The following is a 19,593-nucleotide window of genomic DNA, read 5'->3' as shown; positions in this document are numbered from 1 at the left end:
TTTATTTTTTATTTTTTTCGTTATAAGTTAGTTAGCTATATATTGTTAGTTAAGCTTAAGTATTAGTTGTCTAATACAGTTATACACATAAAGCCTTGCAATGAGTCACTTTTTCAGTTTAATATTGTTCGTCCCTCTCTTTGTCGCTTTCTCTGTAAAAACAATGGTTGCTTTGAGATTTCTATGAACACTACGTTTGACATACAACTCTTCTTGATTGCTCGCACAACATGCATAAGTAGGTTTTTGTTCTCTATATACCCTAAATCTTTTTTTTCTAGAGTTGGTTGTTGGATCAATCAACATTTTCCACCTTTGTGGTATGGGGCATAGTTACAACCATTGCATCCCTATATAAGGATAAATGTGTCTTTTTAGGGGTGATGTAAAAATGAATTAAAATCTCAAAGAGTGTTAGTGTAATATTTCAAACTAAAAAGGAGTTTTGAAAGCTCAACAAACTTCAAGAGGTGTTAATATAATTTACCTTGTACGGTGTTCATGCTAACTGAAAAATAAACTCACTAACTGAAAAAAAAAAACATATTTTCATCGTATAAGTTTTATAATCGAAACTGTTTAATTTTTTTAATCTTTATTTGAAGATCATTCCTTAAAAAAACATTTGAATTAGATATCGTTATGCATCCACATGTATGGAACAATTTGACGGTTTGAGTATCAAGGTATATATTATGATGAACTGTCCATTTATTGGATATATTTGGATGACTAAACGTTCTCTGATTAGAATAATTTTTATTTTTTTCTTAGGGATGAATTTGAAATGAATATTAAAAATTTGAATTGCTCCGATTATAAAATTTATACCATAAAAATACGTTATTTGTAAGTGGTGACATTGCATTGTTGCAAGTATTATTTTGTGTATTATACATCTCCACAGTAAAAATATTTATGCATAAAAATAAAATAGGCTTCCATCATCTTAACATTGACAGCTATTAATTTATAAACACAAAAAACATATACAAATAATCCTTACAGAAATAAGAAAGAATGAACATAAATCTCATTTTGCAAGCCAGAAGAATACAGTGCAATTTGACACCATCATATAATTAATTAATGGCCAGCTAAAATGAAATAGCAATGAACATATAACTAATTTATAAAAGCATTTTTCTGAATAATTTCATCAAGCAATCTAATAGGCTAATTGAACTGTTTCAACCTTGTAAATCTTGGGTTTGGATCTTTTGATCAACCAGTGCTTCTCAAAATCCTTGGCTTCGTATGGAATCCTCAAAACACCGTCATTGTAGAAACCATATTCCTCAGCTGATCTATGAAGCATCTCCAAGAACTCTGTATGACAAAGCAACGTCGTATGAACCATATAACACTTTGTATCACCATCTACACCAACACAAACAGGCACATAACCTTTTGGTGTCATCAAACGAGGGCTTTTCAATCTTTTCGCTCCTTGAGCTGCGATCAACTGGCTCAAAAACTTGCTGGATCCCACCCCCATTAGCAAATAGCAAAGTAATCTCTTCATCTTGAATTTAGGATTACTAGCTACTTCAGTTTTCTTTTTTGGTTGTGATTAGTACCTTAATTAATTCCAAGTATATATAATGGTGGTATACTCCCAAGCAATACAAAATTAAGGCTATGCGTACTCTGCGTCCTTGCTACAATATGCCAGCTAGTATGCTACTACTATTTACGTCTGATTAAAAATAATCTTTTTTTGGTCATTAACTTGGTTGTATTACATAACTTGGTAAATGTTGATCGAGGTACATTGTCTTGTTAGGAGGCAAACATGCCGTGACTACAAAGATATAATATATTTAATAATTTTATTCCCCATGGTAATAGTTTACTCTGTAATTACCACATACGTATATTCATCTTGAACTACCAAATTATATAATATTTCATGTCTTGGCCATATGGGTTTAACCTATTAATAAGTCAATGGTATGACTAATTAATTCAACATTGCCGAGTCTCTCTCTATAAATTGCAAAAGCTAGGTTAATAATCTTCCAAGGTGTCTAATCATGTATATAATATAAGGGTGCATATAAAACAATATGGATAAACTTGCATTCCTTTTTTGGGAATTAACTCAGTCCCTCCTTGCAACGTACGACCGTACAAATTTTATAATCGGAGTTTTTAAATTTTCTTAATATCCATTTGAAGATCATCTCTATGAAAAATTATTTAAATAAAAAATCATTTAGTCATTCAAATATATATAGAAGCAGTGGCGAAGCTAGGAATTATTGGGTGGAGGGGCGAAAATTTTCGAATCCTTACGTCCAATTAGTAAACCGTTTCTCAATTAAGACATTACTTCCATCATTTCTCGCTTTATCAAAATCACATTTGAAAAGTAGCAATAACGGCAAAATGCTACATCTTTTGCTATACTATACTTAAATCACTCAAAATTATCAAACTAACGGGTGATAAAACATCGATTGTCCTTCCCCCATAACTTATAGTATCATTCCATTACCTAAATGTATAACGGAAAGAAAAAAAGTCACTTAATCCTAGAGTAGAGTCTACTACGAGTAATAACTAATTAGACCAACAATTCAGTTAATTAATATTAATAATTATATAAATTTATTAATAATCAAGAATTAATTTAATCAAGAATCAACAATTCAATTAATCAATAATCAACAGTTAAATTCATCAATAATCAACAATTCATTCATCAATAACCATACAATTCATATCAATTATTCTATATCAATTAAACAAAAATTTATATTAAACTATCAATTAGGGATAATTAAATTAAAAAAAAAAACATTAGATATTTACATTAAAAGTGGCTATGGAAGTTGGCTTGGAAGATGTTGGCTTCGAGGCTCCTTGGAATGAAAGGTGGAAGCCGCTGGCTAAGGCTTGAAGGCTTGAAGCTGGAATGGATCGGGACACAGACAAATGGAAGGTGGTCCCCTTATCTTTTTAACTTTCAATGATCACACGACGCCATTTTTAGCTTCTTACTATTTTTTTAGTACGCCGAAACGATGACGTTCTGCTTAAGGTTTCTTTTTCATAAACCCAGGTCCAAAAGAACAAACACCCATAGCTAGGCCTGACAATTCCTGACACGACCCAATAACCCGACACAACACGACACGAAATTAACAGGTGTTCTGGTCGACACGATAACGAATCGGGTCGTTATCGGGTAACCCGATAAGCACCTGTTAAGATAATGGGTTGATTCGGGTATACACGTGAGTAACACGATACACGATAAGCAGAATATTAATTTTATAATTTTATAACCCTAAAAAAATACTATAATAATTATATATATTAATTTAACAATTTTATACCCCTAAAAACTATAATAAATAAATATATATATATATATATATATTAAATTAACTATAATAATTATATATACTATAATAATTATACCCCCAAAATATTAACTATAATAATTATATATATATATATATATTAAATTTTAAATTAAATTTTATAAAAACTATAATAATTATTAATTAATATGCATCCATTGATTCCATAATTCCATTCCATTCATGCCGCACCCTTTGAAGAAAAAGGGAGGGAAAATGAAAATTATAAGAAAAGCTGAAAAGGAAACAAAAAAAGAGAGGGAAAGATGGGTAGGCTACCATCCTTTGAAGAAAAAGAAGGGAGGGAAAAATGAAAATTATAAGAAAAGTTGAAAAGGAAACAAAAAATAGAGGGAAAAATGAAAATTAATAAAAGTGGTGAGAAATTTTTTTTTTTTTAAGTTATTAACTTTTTATCACACATATGACATATCCCACTATTTTTATAATGACACGTGATGTACATATCCGTGTACCGGTCAATTATACGTACAAAATAAATAGATTTAAATCTACTTAATAAATAAATATATATATATATATATATATATATATATATATATATATATATATATATATATATATATATATATACACCATTGAACTTGATGGGATACAAATTATACGAAACTAATTTCAACGATCCAACCGTCAAACATGTTTGTATATACTTCGAGATCGTATCAACAAAAAATCACAAAAAACAAACATTCAGAGATCAAGTAACTGAACACAACTTTTCGATGGTTATAAAACGAAAAATCACGATTTAACGGTTATTTTAACTCCGATTTTGATTATTTTTTATAGCTACACTCCTTAATCCTATATGAATAAATTCGATCTTCAATTTAAAATATTTACACTAGTAGATACCACAAAATCTTATGCTATACTTAATGAAAATATGAATAAACTCTTAAGTATTAGTGAATCTATTGTTTTGATGGGATACTCATTTTACGAAACTAGTTTCAATGATCCAACCGTCAAACATGTTTGTATATATTTCGAGATCGCATACGCCAAAAATTGCAAAAAACAAACATTCAGAGATCAAGTGACGGGACAAAACTTTTCGACGGTTATAAACGAAAAATCACGATTTAACGATTATTTTAACTTCGATTTTGATGATTTTTTACAGCTACACTCCTTGACCCTATATGCATACAATGAATGAATTCGATCTTCAATTTAAAATATTTACACTAGTGGATACCACAAAATCTTATGTTATACTTAATGAAAGTATGAATAAACTCTCAAGTATTAGTGAATCTATTGTTTTGATGGGATACTCATTCTACGAAACTAGTTTCAATGATCCAACTGTAAAACATGTTTGTATATACTTCGAGATCGCATACGCCAAAAATTGCAAAAAACAAACTTTCAGAGATCAAGTAAAGGGATAAAACTTTTCGACGGTTATAATAAAAAAATCACGATTTAACGGTTATTTTAACTCCGATTTTGATGATTTTTTACAGCTACACTCCTTGACCCTATATGAATACAATGAATGAATTCGATCTTCAATTTAAAATATTTACACTAGTGGATAATACCACAAAATCTTATGTTATACTTGATGAAAGTATGAATAAACTCATAAGTATTAGTGAATCTATTGTTTTGATGGGATACTCATTCTACGAAACTAGTTTCAATGATCCAACCGTCAAATATGTTTGTATATACTTCGAGATCGCATACGCCAAAAATTGCAAAAAACAAACATTCAGAGATCAAGTAACGAGATAAAACTTTTCGACGGTTATAAAAAGAAAAATCACGATTTAACGGTCATTTTAACTCCGATTTTGATGATTTTTTGCAGCTACACTCCTTGACCCTATATGAATACAATGATTGAATTCGATCTTCAATTTAAAATATTTACACTAGTGGATACAAAAAAATCTTATGTTATACTTAATGAAAGTATGAATAAACTTTTAAGTGTTAGTGAATCTATTGTTTTGATGAGATACACGCAGTCTACGAAACTAGTTTCAACGATCCAACCGTCAAATATGTTTTTATATACTTCGAGATCGCATACGCCAAAAATTGCAAAAAACAAACATTCAGAGATCAAGTAACGGGACAAAACTTTTCGACGGTTATAAAATGAAAAATCACGATTTAACGGTTATTTTAACTCCGATTTTGATGATTTTTTGCAGCTACACTCCTTGACCATATATGAATACAATGTATTAACTCGATCTTCAATTTCAAATATTTACACTAGTGGATACCAATAAATCTTATGTTATACTTAATGAAAGTATGAATACACTATAATAATTATATATATTAATTTAACAATTTTATACCTCTAAAAACTATAATAATTATATAATAATGGGAGTTTTAACGAAAAGCTCACGATACTGTTCACTTTAACGAAAAACCACATTTTTACACTAAAAAGTCAAACCTGGTACTATTCACTTTACCCTTTATTTTGTCCATATCATTAAAACTCAAAGTTTTCAAACCATTTTCATTAGTTTTCCTTATAAAATAATTATATATATATATATATATTAAATTAAATTTAAAAAATTGATGACCATTGGATCGGCTGAGATAAAGCCAAAGTTCCAATACAATTTCATGATGATCAATGTAAATCGAGGATTTTGTAAATTGAGGTTTAAACTTTTGAGAAAGACTTCACAACCTTGAAAACAAAAACTCTTTCATTTTGCATATCCTTGCACATTTAATATTTGTAATAGACTAGTAGTGTATGTATTATTTTTTTATTAGGCTCTTATTTTCGAGTGTAAATGTAGTACTTAAACGACAAATGTGTTTTAATGTTTTGAAGTAATATTTATGTGGCAATGTGTGGTATGTGCAAATTTAAGAAAAAAAAATATTTTTCTTAACGGGTCATAACAGGTTGGGTCACTTTACCTGTTGGGTAAAGTGACCCAACCTGTTAAGGACCCGTTAAGATAATGGGTGTGACATGACACGACCCGTTAAGATAACAGGTGTTACACGAAAACGACACGAACACGACAGACACGACCCGTTTGCCAGGCCTACCCGCATCAGGAAGGAAAAGGGATGGTTTGCAGGTTTTTCGACGATCTAAAGGGGGCAGCAAGTTGCTGCTGAGCATAATTTCCGGAGAGAGGAGGGGCAACCGCCCCTCCTTGCGCCTACGTAGCTTCGCCCCTATATAGAAGAAATCGACTGTTTAGGTACAAAGTAATATATTCATAATTAACCATCTATTTATTAGATACATTTGAATGATTAAATAATCTTCAATTCGAATGATTTTTTTGTAAGGTTGATATTCAAATAAAGATTAATAAATTGATCAATTCCGGTTGATTTTATTCAATCAAGATATGTTATTTGCAAATAGAAGAATATGTATTATCCTAAAACAATTGAGTCTATTTATTTTAATTTGTTCACATATTCACCAAGACCAAGTACAAGAAGGAACATTCTTTGTACTGAATGAAAATTGCTTTGAGACAAAACTTAAGTTGAAATGTATTTACTTATTGGGGCTGTCTAGCTATATATATTATCAATAACCACCGCATGAGACAGTAAGAAGGCTATGCAAATGCATCTCATGGAGTAACGATAAATGTTCAACTAGTTACATATATAAGTACTAATTACCAAAAGCACTAAAAAATATGAGGAATGTGCACAAGAAGTTATTGGTGCCCTATGAGGCCAAAGGACACCCATATATGTGTCCTTATAACAATAGCAATAATTCAGCAACTAAAATATTATGTGTGTCCTTTATAGGCATGCCTTTTGGTCATAAGGCATAATATGGTTTTTTGTGCTCAAAGAAGTAAGTACAAATACAATTCCTTTTTGTGTTTCACTTCTGACAAAGGCTTTCCACTGAGTGGGCAATTGTACGGTGGAAGATGAGCACAATTTATATGTTCGTGGCAGATTTCTGACAACTTGCTTTATGGGGTATAAAAGCAAGTGGAGCACAATTTTAAAAATTATGGTGATCGTCTATAATATTACAATAAAAATAATTTCAATCAAGTTGAGCAAAATTGTAAAAATGTGGCTGCTGTTTATATTTTTAAATGCACAAATCATTTTCGATCATAACTTACTCACAAAATATTCATGCTATTTGCTTCAAAACTTCAACCAACATAAAAAAGTTTCAACCAAAATTATGATCATCATCCAATTCCCAAATCCAACACCAAAGTAGCAGAAACCAATCAAATTTTTAAACAAAATTAACTAATATATGCACTAAAATGCTAAATTACAAAAGAAAATTTTATTTGAACCCATATAACCTCTTTTTACACCCGACTTACTATCTACACCCATATTACTTTTAATGAAACTATCAATATCTCTTTAAACTTAAATGTATTACCTAAATTACGCTCAAAAACTCAATTCAATATATATATATATATATATATATATATATATATATATATATAGGGAGATCATACACTTTTAATTCAAACTAACCAAGAAAATGCAAACATTAAAGTCCCTAGGACTATTAGATGGTCAGACATTAGGTTACCCTCAGATTGGTGTTTAATTAATGAAAGTAAGCCAGCAGCTATCCAAAACAGTCTAGTTAATTTAGACAACATCGAACAGTACTTTGATGGGACTGTCAAAATTAATTTTGATCGTCCAGCCAGAAGATCTTGTGAATCAGTTCATTCACAAAGATCATTTGCTCCTAGCAGAAATTCTTTTTCTGGATCCATACCAACTGATAGGATGGGTCAAGATCAAGAGTTAATCAATTCATTAGCCAATAGGAAATTAAAATCTGTAGACACTAGCTCATCTGTTACCCAACAGGAATTAGTCAATGACTTAATTAACATAAAATTAAAATCAGTAGAGACAGCCTCTCAGGTTACTCATCCAGTTTATCAACCACAAACTCAAGATCAAGGAGAACAGACTTCTCCTATTGAATCCGACTTTGAAGCAAGTTATGCTCACCATCAACTTTTAGTTTTAAATAAACCATTTAAAAAGAATAGTAAAAGGCTCAATGCTGATATTGAGGTTGAAGAAAACATTCCAAGAAGGAATATTTTCAGAAACAAATATACACAAGAAGAAAAATTAGTAATTCTAAAGAAATGGAATGAATTCATGGAAAAACACAGATTTGAAGTAATTTTCTTCGATTATGTTGAAAAATATTATGAATCTGATAAAAAGGTAATACCCAAATTCCTGCTACTCCTTTCAAGATTCCTACAGATGATCTAGGAATTGCAAAACCCATTGTTGAACAAAACAATTTTACCAACCAAAGCCTTCATACTATTGGTAAACAACTTGATAAAATCGAAACTAAAATTGATAAGATTTCTCAATCAAAACCATTAGTCAAAGAAAAACCTTTGATTAATTTCCCAGAATCTTCTTCAAATGCAGTAGCTTTGAAAACAACCTCTGCTTCCACGAATCAAAAAATTGAACAAATGTTATTAGAATTAAAGAAAGAAAAAACTGTCCACACCATAAACCATCCTGAGGATTCCAACCAGGAAAACTCTACATCATCCTCTGAGTCAGAAAACGATTCAGATTCTATCTAAAAAGTTGAACAGGCTTTTCAACATCTTGAATTAAAACATATTAACAACAGAAGAGTCAATCCTACATCTCTCACAAAAAACTGGTATCCCAGACCAACTCCTCCTGATATTCAATTTGAAGAAAGGAATATTCAGAACCAATTCTCCGTCTCTTCTGACAAACTCTATGAATGGAATATAGATGGATTGTCGGAACAAGAGCTTCTCAATAAACTCCAACATATTTCCATGGTTGCTAATAGTTATATTACCAATCATAATCTTCCCCAAACCACCATCATAGATCTATTGGTCACTGGATTCACTGGAATGCTTCATTCTTGGTGGGAGAAACATCTCACTGAAGAATCCAGAAATGAAATAAAACATGCTGTTAAAAGAGATGAAGAAGGAATACCTATCTTTGATGAACAAATAGGACAAGGCGTCCCTGACGCAATTAACACATTACTTTTTACAATTATAGAACATTTCATAGGCACACCTAGTAATGTCACTTCTAGGATCCATGATCAACTCAGCAATCTGAGATGTCCAACTCTAAGCGACTTTAGATGGTACAAAGATGTATTCATGTCTAGAGTCATGCTCAGAGAAGACAGTAATCAACCTTTTTGGAAAGAAAAATTCATAAATGGATTACCAAATTTATTTGCTCATAAAATCCGAAGTGTTTTGGTTAATGAAGAAGGTATCATACCATATCAAACTCTCACATATGGAAATATAATTAATATTATCCAGAAGGAAGGTTTGAAAATGTGTATAGATATGAAAATTTCAAAACAAGTCAACAAAGATAAATCTATCGCTAAGTATGAATTAGGAACGTTTTGTGAACAATACGGATTACCTCATATTGCTCCTTCAAACAAAAAGAAAAGAGCATATACCCACAATAGATATCCAAGAAAATATTCTGGTAGAAAATATTTTAAACAAAAGAATTTTAACAAAAATGAGTTTTATGAAAAACCCACACATTCCAAATGGAAGAAGAAATCTTCCAAGAAATTCCAACCCAATGACCAAAGCCAGAAAGGTAAATGCTACAAATGTGGCAAATTTGGTCATTATGCTAATAAATGTCATATAAAGAAAACCATTAATCAGTTGAAGATTTCTGATGAAGAAAGACTTCAATTAATCCAAGTTTTAGAACTTAAAGACACAGACCATAGTCAGTCAGAAGATGATTTGGAAATATCCTCTTCTGATTATCAGTCAATGAGCAATAACTCATCACAAGACATAAAAATTGGTTGTACTGATGCTTGTTGCAAAAACAAGATTTCAGTTATTAATAAACAAGAAGAACAAGAGGATCTTCTACTTGAATTAATTAGTAAAGTTGAAGACCCTGAACTTAAAACTTTTTATCTTAAGAAACTAAAGAAATTAGTTTCTTCCGAAGAACCAAGCACTAGCCACAATCCAGTAACTCCAAAAATCTCTCTTAGCACAACCTTGGAAAGGTTTAATAAGTCTAAGAAAGAAATCACAGTTAAAGATCTTCAAGTTGAAGTGAATAAAATAAAAGATGAAATTAAATTTTTAAAATCAGAAAATATAGAAGTCCGTACTCGTCTTAGTGAAATCCAAACCCAGTCATTAACAAATCCTCAAGAAGAAGAACTTGCTAGTTCTTCCTCTAGTTCTGAGTCAGGATCTCAATCAACTGAGAACCTAATTTTAAGTCTTTTACACAAAATAAGAATTCAAAAATGGTATTCTAAAATTACAATAGTAATAGAAGATTTTCATTTAGAAACAATTGCTTTGATTGATTCAGGTGCAGATTTAAATTATATTCAAGAAGGGTTAATACCTACTAAATACTTTCATAAATCAACAGAAATACTTAGTGCTGCTAATCAATCACCTATGCATTTGAAATATGAAATACCTAAAGCGCATGTTTGCCAAAATAATGTTTGTTTAAAAACCTCATTTGTTTTGATAAAAAATATTTCTGATTCAATTATATTAGGACTTCCATTTTTAGCACTCATATATCCCTTTAAAGTTTATCATAATAAAATTACCACCAGAGTCTTAGGACAGAAAGTCACATTTGAGTTCTGCCTGGAAACAGTCCTAAAAAAATTACAGCACTTACAGAAAAACAATATTTCAAAAACTATTAGTATTATCACTAATAAGTCACAGCATATTAATTTCTTAAAAGAAGAAATTAATCACAAAAGAATTGAAGAACAGCTAACAAATAAGTCTTTGTTAGAAACTATTAATAATTTTCAAAAGAAACTTATTAATGAAGTCTGTTCTGATATCCCCAATGCTTTTTGGCATCGTAAGCAACACATAGTTAAACTTCTTTATATAAAGGAGTTTAATGAGTCTTAAATACCTACTAAGGCTAGACCCATCCAGATGAGTCAAGAAGTCATGGAATTCTGTAAAACGGAAATCCAAGAACTTCTTAATAAAGGAATTATCCGTAAAAGTAAATCACCATGGTCTTGTCCTGCATTTTATGTTCAGAAAAATACAGAATTAGAAAGAGGAACTCCCAGATTAGTTATTAACTATAAACCTTTGAATGAAGTTTTGGAATGGATTAGATATCCAATTCCCAACAAAAGAGATTTAATCAAAAGACTTTCTCAAGCAGTTATTTTTTCAAAATTTGATATGAAATCAGGCTTTTGGCAAATTCAAATCAATGAATCTGATAAATACAAAACAGCTTTCGTAACTCCTTTTGGACATTATGAATGGAATGTAATGCCTTTTGGTTTAAAAAATGCTCCAAGCGAATTTCAAAATATTATGAATGAAATTTTTAATCAGTATAGCCATTTTTCGATTGTTTACATCTTAGAGGCAGAAACAACTAATCCATTGGACTTAATTATTCCACCAATCTACCATCCAACCCATAGATAGAGTTATACAATTTGCAGAAAAATTCTCAGATCAGATTACTGAAAAAACCCAACTCCAAAGATTCCTTGGATCATTAAATTATGTATCAGAATTTTATCCTCATCTTCGTCAGCAGTGTAAACCATTATTTGATCGTCTTAAAGATAATCCTCCATTTTGGTCTCCAAATCACACCTCCATTGTCAAACAGATTAAAACTCATGTTAAGACATTGCCCTGTCTTGGCATTCCAACTCCCAACTCTTTTAAGAGAGTTGAAATTGATGCATCTGATATCGGTTATGGAGGTATCCTCAAGTAAAAAACTTCTTCCGATGCCCCTGAACAAATTGTTCGTTTCCATTCAGGAGTATGAAATTCTGCATTAGTAAATTTCATTAGTAAGAAAGAGATATTATCTATTGTATTATGCATTAGTAAATTTCAAGATAATTTATTAAATCAAAAATTTCTTGTTAGAGTTGATTGCAAATCTGCAAAACATGTTTTACAAAAAAATGTTCAAAACATTGCATCAAAATAGATTTTTGCACGATGGCAGGCCATATTAAGCATTTTTTATTTTGATATAGAATACATTAAAGGCAGCCATAACTGCATTCCAGATTTCTTTTTTTTTTTGCCATAACTGCATTCCAGATTTCTTAACCAGAGAATTTTTGCAGGGAAAGAATGTCAGGAAAGAACAACAATAGCAGCCAGAGGAGGCTTTCTACCACTCTGCCATCACCACCACAAAAAAAAGGAATCTATTCCCGATTCCTCATCATCGGCCCTAGCCATAACAAACAGATTTATTCCCTTAGGATCTCCATTAGGATCAACCGTTGGCCAATCAGACCAAACTACCAAACGGCTTTAGCCAGTCCCTATGACCCATATTCTTCAATGCCATCACCTTCAACCCAAAAAACACACAGCTTTGCTAAAACATCCCCTTATGTCAAAAAACATCCTATGGAACAACTTTTTTTTATCCCTCATCATATCAATAAACGGCAATCGCCTGACAAAATAGCCAAAACCATTTTCCCCCCAAATCTTCATTACATCCCTACTGAAAATTTCAAATCCCTTCAATATTATCAAGCCATTCTCTCTGCAACTGAAGGAGTTTCCATCGAACCCATTTACAGCACTACCCATCAAACTCCTACACTTCTTTACCATTCAATCCACATTGGAAAATTCATCACTGAACAAGAATGGGGAATCCCCCTCTATCATACCAAACAATTAGCCATCCAAAATGAACTCATCCCAAACAACAAATATAATTATTTTGATTACATCCAAGCTTGGACCAATATTTTCCTTTACCAAACACCTGATTTTTCTCATTCATGGTTCGTAACCTTTGATAAAAATTTCAAATTAAATTTCCCAGCCTGGTTTCCAAATTGGTGGTCCACTCATGGCCCAACAGCCAGTTTACTTCCAGAAAATCTCATGCAATTTCTTTCATCTGGTTTCCAGCAGCATTTTGACAGAAGTCGTTTTGATTCTAGAATCACCATCCTTTCATTGTTCATGGCAAAATACAGAGTCCCTTGGATATTTAAATGGAATTATGAGTATGAAACAGGAGAAATTTACAGAGTCCGCTGGGTCAAGTGGTGGGATAAATTCGATTGTGGCAGAATTATCAGCCTTGTCTCATCGGAATTCCCAAGCTCTCCTGCTCCAGCTTTAACTCCATCCGCAACAGCTTCACAAGCATTGCCTTCTGCAACACCATCATCTACCCAAGCATTGCCAGAAATCCCAGAAAATACTCAGTCATTATCGGACATTAGTCCCTCATCCTCCCTCAAAGGCAACCAGTCCAAGACAACAAAATCCTCCAAATCTTCCAGCTCAAAGAAAAAAGGAAAATCTTCCCAACTCCTGAAGATGACCGATAAGCTCATAGCAAAAGCAGCTTTGCTCCAAAGTTCCAGTGAAGAAGAAGATGTTTCCAGCTCAGACTCATCAGACGTTTCGTCTCAACCAAAGAAATGGGCGGATCAAGTAGAAAGATATCTAGATGCCTAAGACCCGTATGATTTGTAAATCGCACAGTAAAAGTCAAATGAATTCCATAGTAAAAGCAGCATTTAGCAGTAGCAGTAATCATTCACCCAACAAGTTACTATTCATGAATAGTAAAATTCACTTTTTTACAGCCATCATCATCGTGATTCCACTCCAGACATCATCATCGTGATTCCACAGTGAAAGCCTCATCATTTCTCAGCCTTTACAGCCTTTGGCACATGCATTAGGCAAAGGACAGCGGGATTCCCGGATCTCAATTATCATCCTTCTCTCTACAAAAGGAGAACGAATTCACGGAGGAAGGGACCTCGGTCGAACTCAGATCTTCTGCGAATTCTCCTAAGAACAGAAGCCATTTCTGAGCACCATATTCATCCACCAAAATATTAAACACTTGTAATTTAATTTCTAATCAAGGATGCCTGCGAGCTCCATTGTTGTTTTCTCAATCAATCGTCAGTAGACGAACTGTAAGTTGGTTTCCGATTTGAAATAAAATTACTTTCAAATTTATATTTGCATCATTAATTTTAATTCATTATCTTATCATGTATGCTACATCTATTTTCAACCTAGTTTTATTTGTTTATGCTCTTTTAATCGATTCATTTGAATTCCAGTTTCCTATTAATCATAATCTGATATTAATCAAATTCTTTGATCTTTTAGTCTCCCTATACATATTCAGCTTCCGCACCCACTTGGTATCAGAGCCGAGTGATATATATATATATATATATACCCATTTAGAAAGAAGAAACTCAAAATCAATGTTCTACAACACATTCAAGGCTTAAAGAGAGTAGTATCTAACACATTTAATTATCTCGTGCTTAATCCTTCTTTTGCTGTATATATGTCATTACTTTATTCATTTGTTGACATTATTTTGAAGGAGTTTTTATCAATAATAGCCAAAATTTAACACTAAATTTCATAAATATCACATTTGATAAAATCTTTCAAAAATAACAGAATATCCACTTAAATAGACTTAAATACCCTCAAAATTAAAACCAAATAAACATTAAATTCAATGAATTAAACCCTCAAAATTAAAATCAAATAAACATAAACCTAAGAATTTGAATTCAGTTTGCATGATTCTTTGGGCTGTTTGGCCGAAGAGAAATTCTAGTGTGTGGAAAGGCAGAATCGGTCACCCACTTGATGTTTTTCAATAGGCTATTGCATGGTTACAGGAATTTATGGCAACTGTCTCTCGTTCATCATCGTTGTGGCAACTGTTACAACATTGGTAGAAAACTCCTAGAGAGGGTTGGGTTAAGGTGAACGTGGATGGAGCTACAAGGTTAGAGAATAGTCTGGGAGGAAATCGACAATGAATTTGCATATATCCACCATATTGCTATGTTCGATCATTCACTTGATCTTTCAAAAATTGATCAATAAGGACTCCATGAATTTCCACTCCAACAAACTTGAACAAGTTTGATATTAGCAATTTCGCTAGCGACCTCGCACTTTGAACAACAGTGCCAAGGAGATCTATTCAAGTGTTGGGTTTTGGATTTTGAGGGTATTTAGGTCTATCCACATGAGTTTTCTGCTATATTTGAAAGTTTTTATAAAAAGTGACATTTATGAAATTGGGTATTTAGGTCTATCCACATGAGTTTTCTACTACGATAAATACCCTTTTGGAAGTGGGGGACCACAAAGTTCTTGGTTCCCCTCAAATGCAAGTGGTCATTTACCACAGTGGTGGAAAGGTGATGAGCCTTTGCATGATGACATGGGTTTGAACCCCATCGATGGCTAATCACACATCTAGTCTAACAAAATCTATCATTTGTCAAAAAAAAAAGAAAAAAAAAGGGATACTTTGGATGCGGTCCCTAATCCTTAACATTCTTTGATTAAAACCTTAATAGTATTCAAAGTTTGATCAAAGTCCCTTGACTTTGTACACCTTATTATATTACTATTAATATTTATATTTTTATAGTTTTGACATTAATTGTTTGATATTTTATGAGATTTATAATCCTATAAATTTAAAATCCCTCATTATAATATTATTAGAAACAGTTACAATAAAAAAAATTCAAACATTTTGATTGAATAAATGGATAAAAACTATGTAAAAATAAGAAATAATAAATGGCAAAAGAATGTATCCATAGTGTTAAAAAAATTGGTACATTTTACAAAAAAATTGGTACATTTCACATATAACAAAGTGGTACATTAATAAAGAAGAATGGGTACATTATAAATAAATTAGGGTACATATAAAAGATTAAAAAATTATGAGTACAAATGAATTTTTTTTAAATATAGGCACTAAAAGAAATTAATACATGGGTACAAGATAAAACTAAAAAGAAAATACTACAAATTAAAAAAAAATGTTGCAAATTAAAAGTGGGTACAAACTAAAAATATAAATATATGATACAAAGTTTAGGCATAAAACATAAATATACCATATGTAATTTTTCTATCATTGATTGAATATACAATGTCACGTGACGGTATACATAGAGGTACAAACACAAATAAAACTTTAAAAAATATGGGCACAAAAAGAAACTAATATATGGGTACAAATTAAAAAATGAAAATAAAATTGGTACAAATTAAAAAATATTTGCAAATTAAAAATAGGTACAAACTAAAAATAAACATATATGATAAAAAATTTAGCCATAAATATAAATATACTAATTGTAACATTTTTAACACTAAAGGAATATATGGGTACATATAATTAGCATGGGTACATTTAGCAAAATAAAAAGTACAAATAAAAAAAATAAATGGGTACAAATACAAATAAACTTTAAAAAATATGGACACAAAAAGAAATTAATATATGGGTAAAAATTAAAATTGAAAAGAAAATTGGTATAAATTAAAAAAAAATTACAAATTAAAAATGGGTACAAACTAAAACTAAAAAGATATGATAAAAAATTTAGTCATAAATATAAATATACTAATTGTAACATTTTTAACATTAAATGAATATATTTAGAAATAAAAAATTATTTTATTATTAAAATAATTAATGATGTTATTAATACCTAAGGACCTTGATCAAAAATTGAAAATGAATAAGATTTTAATCAATGGAGTAGCAAAAAGAAGGATGAGAACATAATTTCTCCAAAAAAAATAAAAGATTGTTTGCAGTCAATCGAAGTGTTGTGAAGGATTTCCATGAGTAAAAGCTTATTGGCAAGAGACCATAAAAGTGATTTTCATAAAATTGAGTTTACTCAGTTGAGTAAGCTTAGAGAAATCAAGGGCCGAGATGTTATCATTGAAATGGTTGAATCCCAAATTTAGTTTAATAAGGTATGTGCAATTCATCAAAGGTGGGGACAAAGGACCTTCAAGATTGTTGAAATGAAGGAGCATGAGCTTTAAATTGGAATGCTTCCCAATATTTACACTGATATTACTAGGAAAGGACCTGACAAGAAAGATCTCCAATTTGGAACAGTTTCCTAGTGCATATGAAAGGATTGTTGCAATATTTCTAAAACTCTGTTATGAAAATGTAAAGTGGAAGTAGCGGAAAGTAAGTTCTTATGGAATTATTTCTTCATAGTATTGGTGTTCAAAGCACAGTTGGAGACGTATCTGTAAATGTAAATAGACAAAAAATATTGACAAATATTTTCAAAGAAAATAAAATCTCAATGTATATGTCAAAGCATTTTTAATCAGCTTCAAGAGTCACAATATCATTAGTGGCATTCTTTAGTCCTCAAAGTTGCTTAAATTGATCCACACGCTCCTAGTACTTTGAGTACAAGTTAGAATGAATGTAAGACAAAGATTGCATGATGGTGGATTTGATGTGACAGTAGGATTTGATTATTGGTCTGGATTTATTGGATAAATTTTAGTTTTATTGTTAATTTTACTTGTACTTGATGGTAGTTATGCACTAAGGTAAAAAAGACAATTCACATTTAAAGTTTAAGTTAGGTGTAGAGAGAGGTTATATGGTATAAAATTTTTCATTTCAAAATACCCAATTCAAAAATCATCAAAATCAAATCAAATTATTTGCAATAAAATTGCTCAATCCAAAATACTCATCTAACAAATACACTACTTCAAAACCAAAGCAAAATGCATAAGTGATTGTTTGAGATCATTACCTCCAGCAGCAATCCTAAAACTACAGGAACTATCGAAGACTCTCCTTACTTCAGATGGATACGAATTTTGACCACCTAAACCACTGAAAGGAGTATCAAACCTCAAAATATATTGGCCTTGCAAGACCTTCTGGAACCTTAAAGATTCCCCAAAGTCTAATGCTTCAATCCCATCTGAAAATGAAGTTGAATTCTCACTATAAATCACACAAATTGGATTATAGCGCACTGATTTACAGAAGGATTTTAGAGATATGAAAGAGAGAGAGAATGAACTCAGATGATATTCAGGCCAAAATCTACACACATGTTTTCGGCGTGTAGAGATTTCATTCATTCACAATTGTCCAAAAAGAGTCGTTAGGCTTACACATTTAAGAGAGAGTCTATGAACTCATCTCAGTCATTCAATTAGATGTGCCCTATGAGACACTGCCATATGCTCACATTTGAGCCTAAAGAAACTAGATTTAATCTTAGCCCTTGATATGTAACAACCATACAAAAAACTTTTAATTAATAGATGATATAGAGGTTTAAGCCTTAACTCCAACACTCCCTTCTAACGCTTTAACCGATTGAACACCTAACTTACGTCTCATGCAAGCAAATTTATCCTTGGGTAAAGGTTTAGTGAAGATATCAGCAAGTTGATCTTTACTGCTGCAGTACAACAAGTCAATTATACCTTCTTGAATGACGTCTTGAATGAAATGAAACTTCCTTTTAATGTGCTTCGATCTTTGATGAAACACAGGGTTCTTGGACATTGCAATAACTGATATATTATCACACATTAGTGCAGTTGGTTCCATTTGTTCTTCCCCAAAGTCATGCATATCTAGATGTGTGATGTATTATAACACATCAGTGCAGTTGGTTCGATTTGTTCTTCCCTAAAGTCATGCAACACAAACCTGAGCCAAATTGCTTGAGAAGTTGCCTATTAAGCACTCATATACTCTGCCTTTACAATGGAGAGTGCAACACTTGGTTGCTTGATAGAGGCCCAAGAAAATGCTCCACTGGCAAATGTAAAGGCATATCCAGAGGTTGACTTGATATCATATGCATCCCTACTCTAATCATTATCACAGAACTTTATCAACATAGTTGCATCACCTTTCTTGTATGTAATTCCATAGTCTAAAGTACCTTGAATGTATCTAAGGACCCTTTTAGCAGTTCCATAATGTTTCTCAGAAGGGCAGTGCATAAATCTTGCCGACTAGCTAGTAGCAAATGTGATATCAGGTCTTGTTGCAATCAAGTAAAGGAGACTACCAACAATTTTCTTGTAATGTTCTTCATCTGTAGGGGTACTTCCATCATCCTTTCTTGGTTTCTCGGTAGTGGCAAGTGGAATAGAAATAGGTTTACAATCTTTCAACCCAAATCTCTTAAGTAAAGAGAAAGCATACTTCCTCTGATGTATAAAAATACTATCTTCTTACTGAATAACACCAATTCCAAGAAAGGGATGTAATAACCCTAGATCAGACATCTCATACTTGTTCATCA

This window comes from Malus domestica, chromosome 17, assembly GCF_042453785.1.
Source record: "Malus domestica chromosome 17, GDT2T_hap1".
NCBI classification, from domain to species: Eukaryota; Viridiplantae; Streptophyta; class Magnoliopsida; order Rosales; family Rosaceae; genus Malus; species Malus domestica.
The sequence above is the reverse complement of the archived record's forward strand: the minus strand, read 5'-3'. Positions refer to the sequence as shown.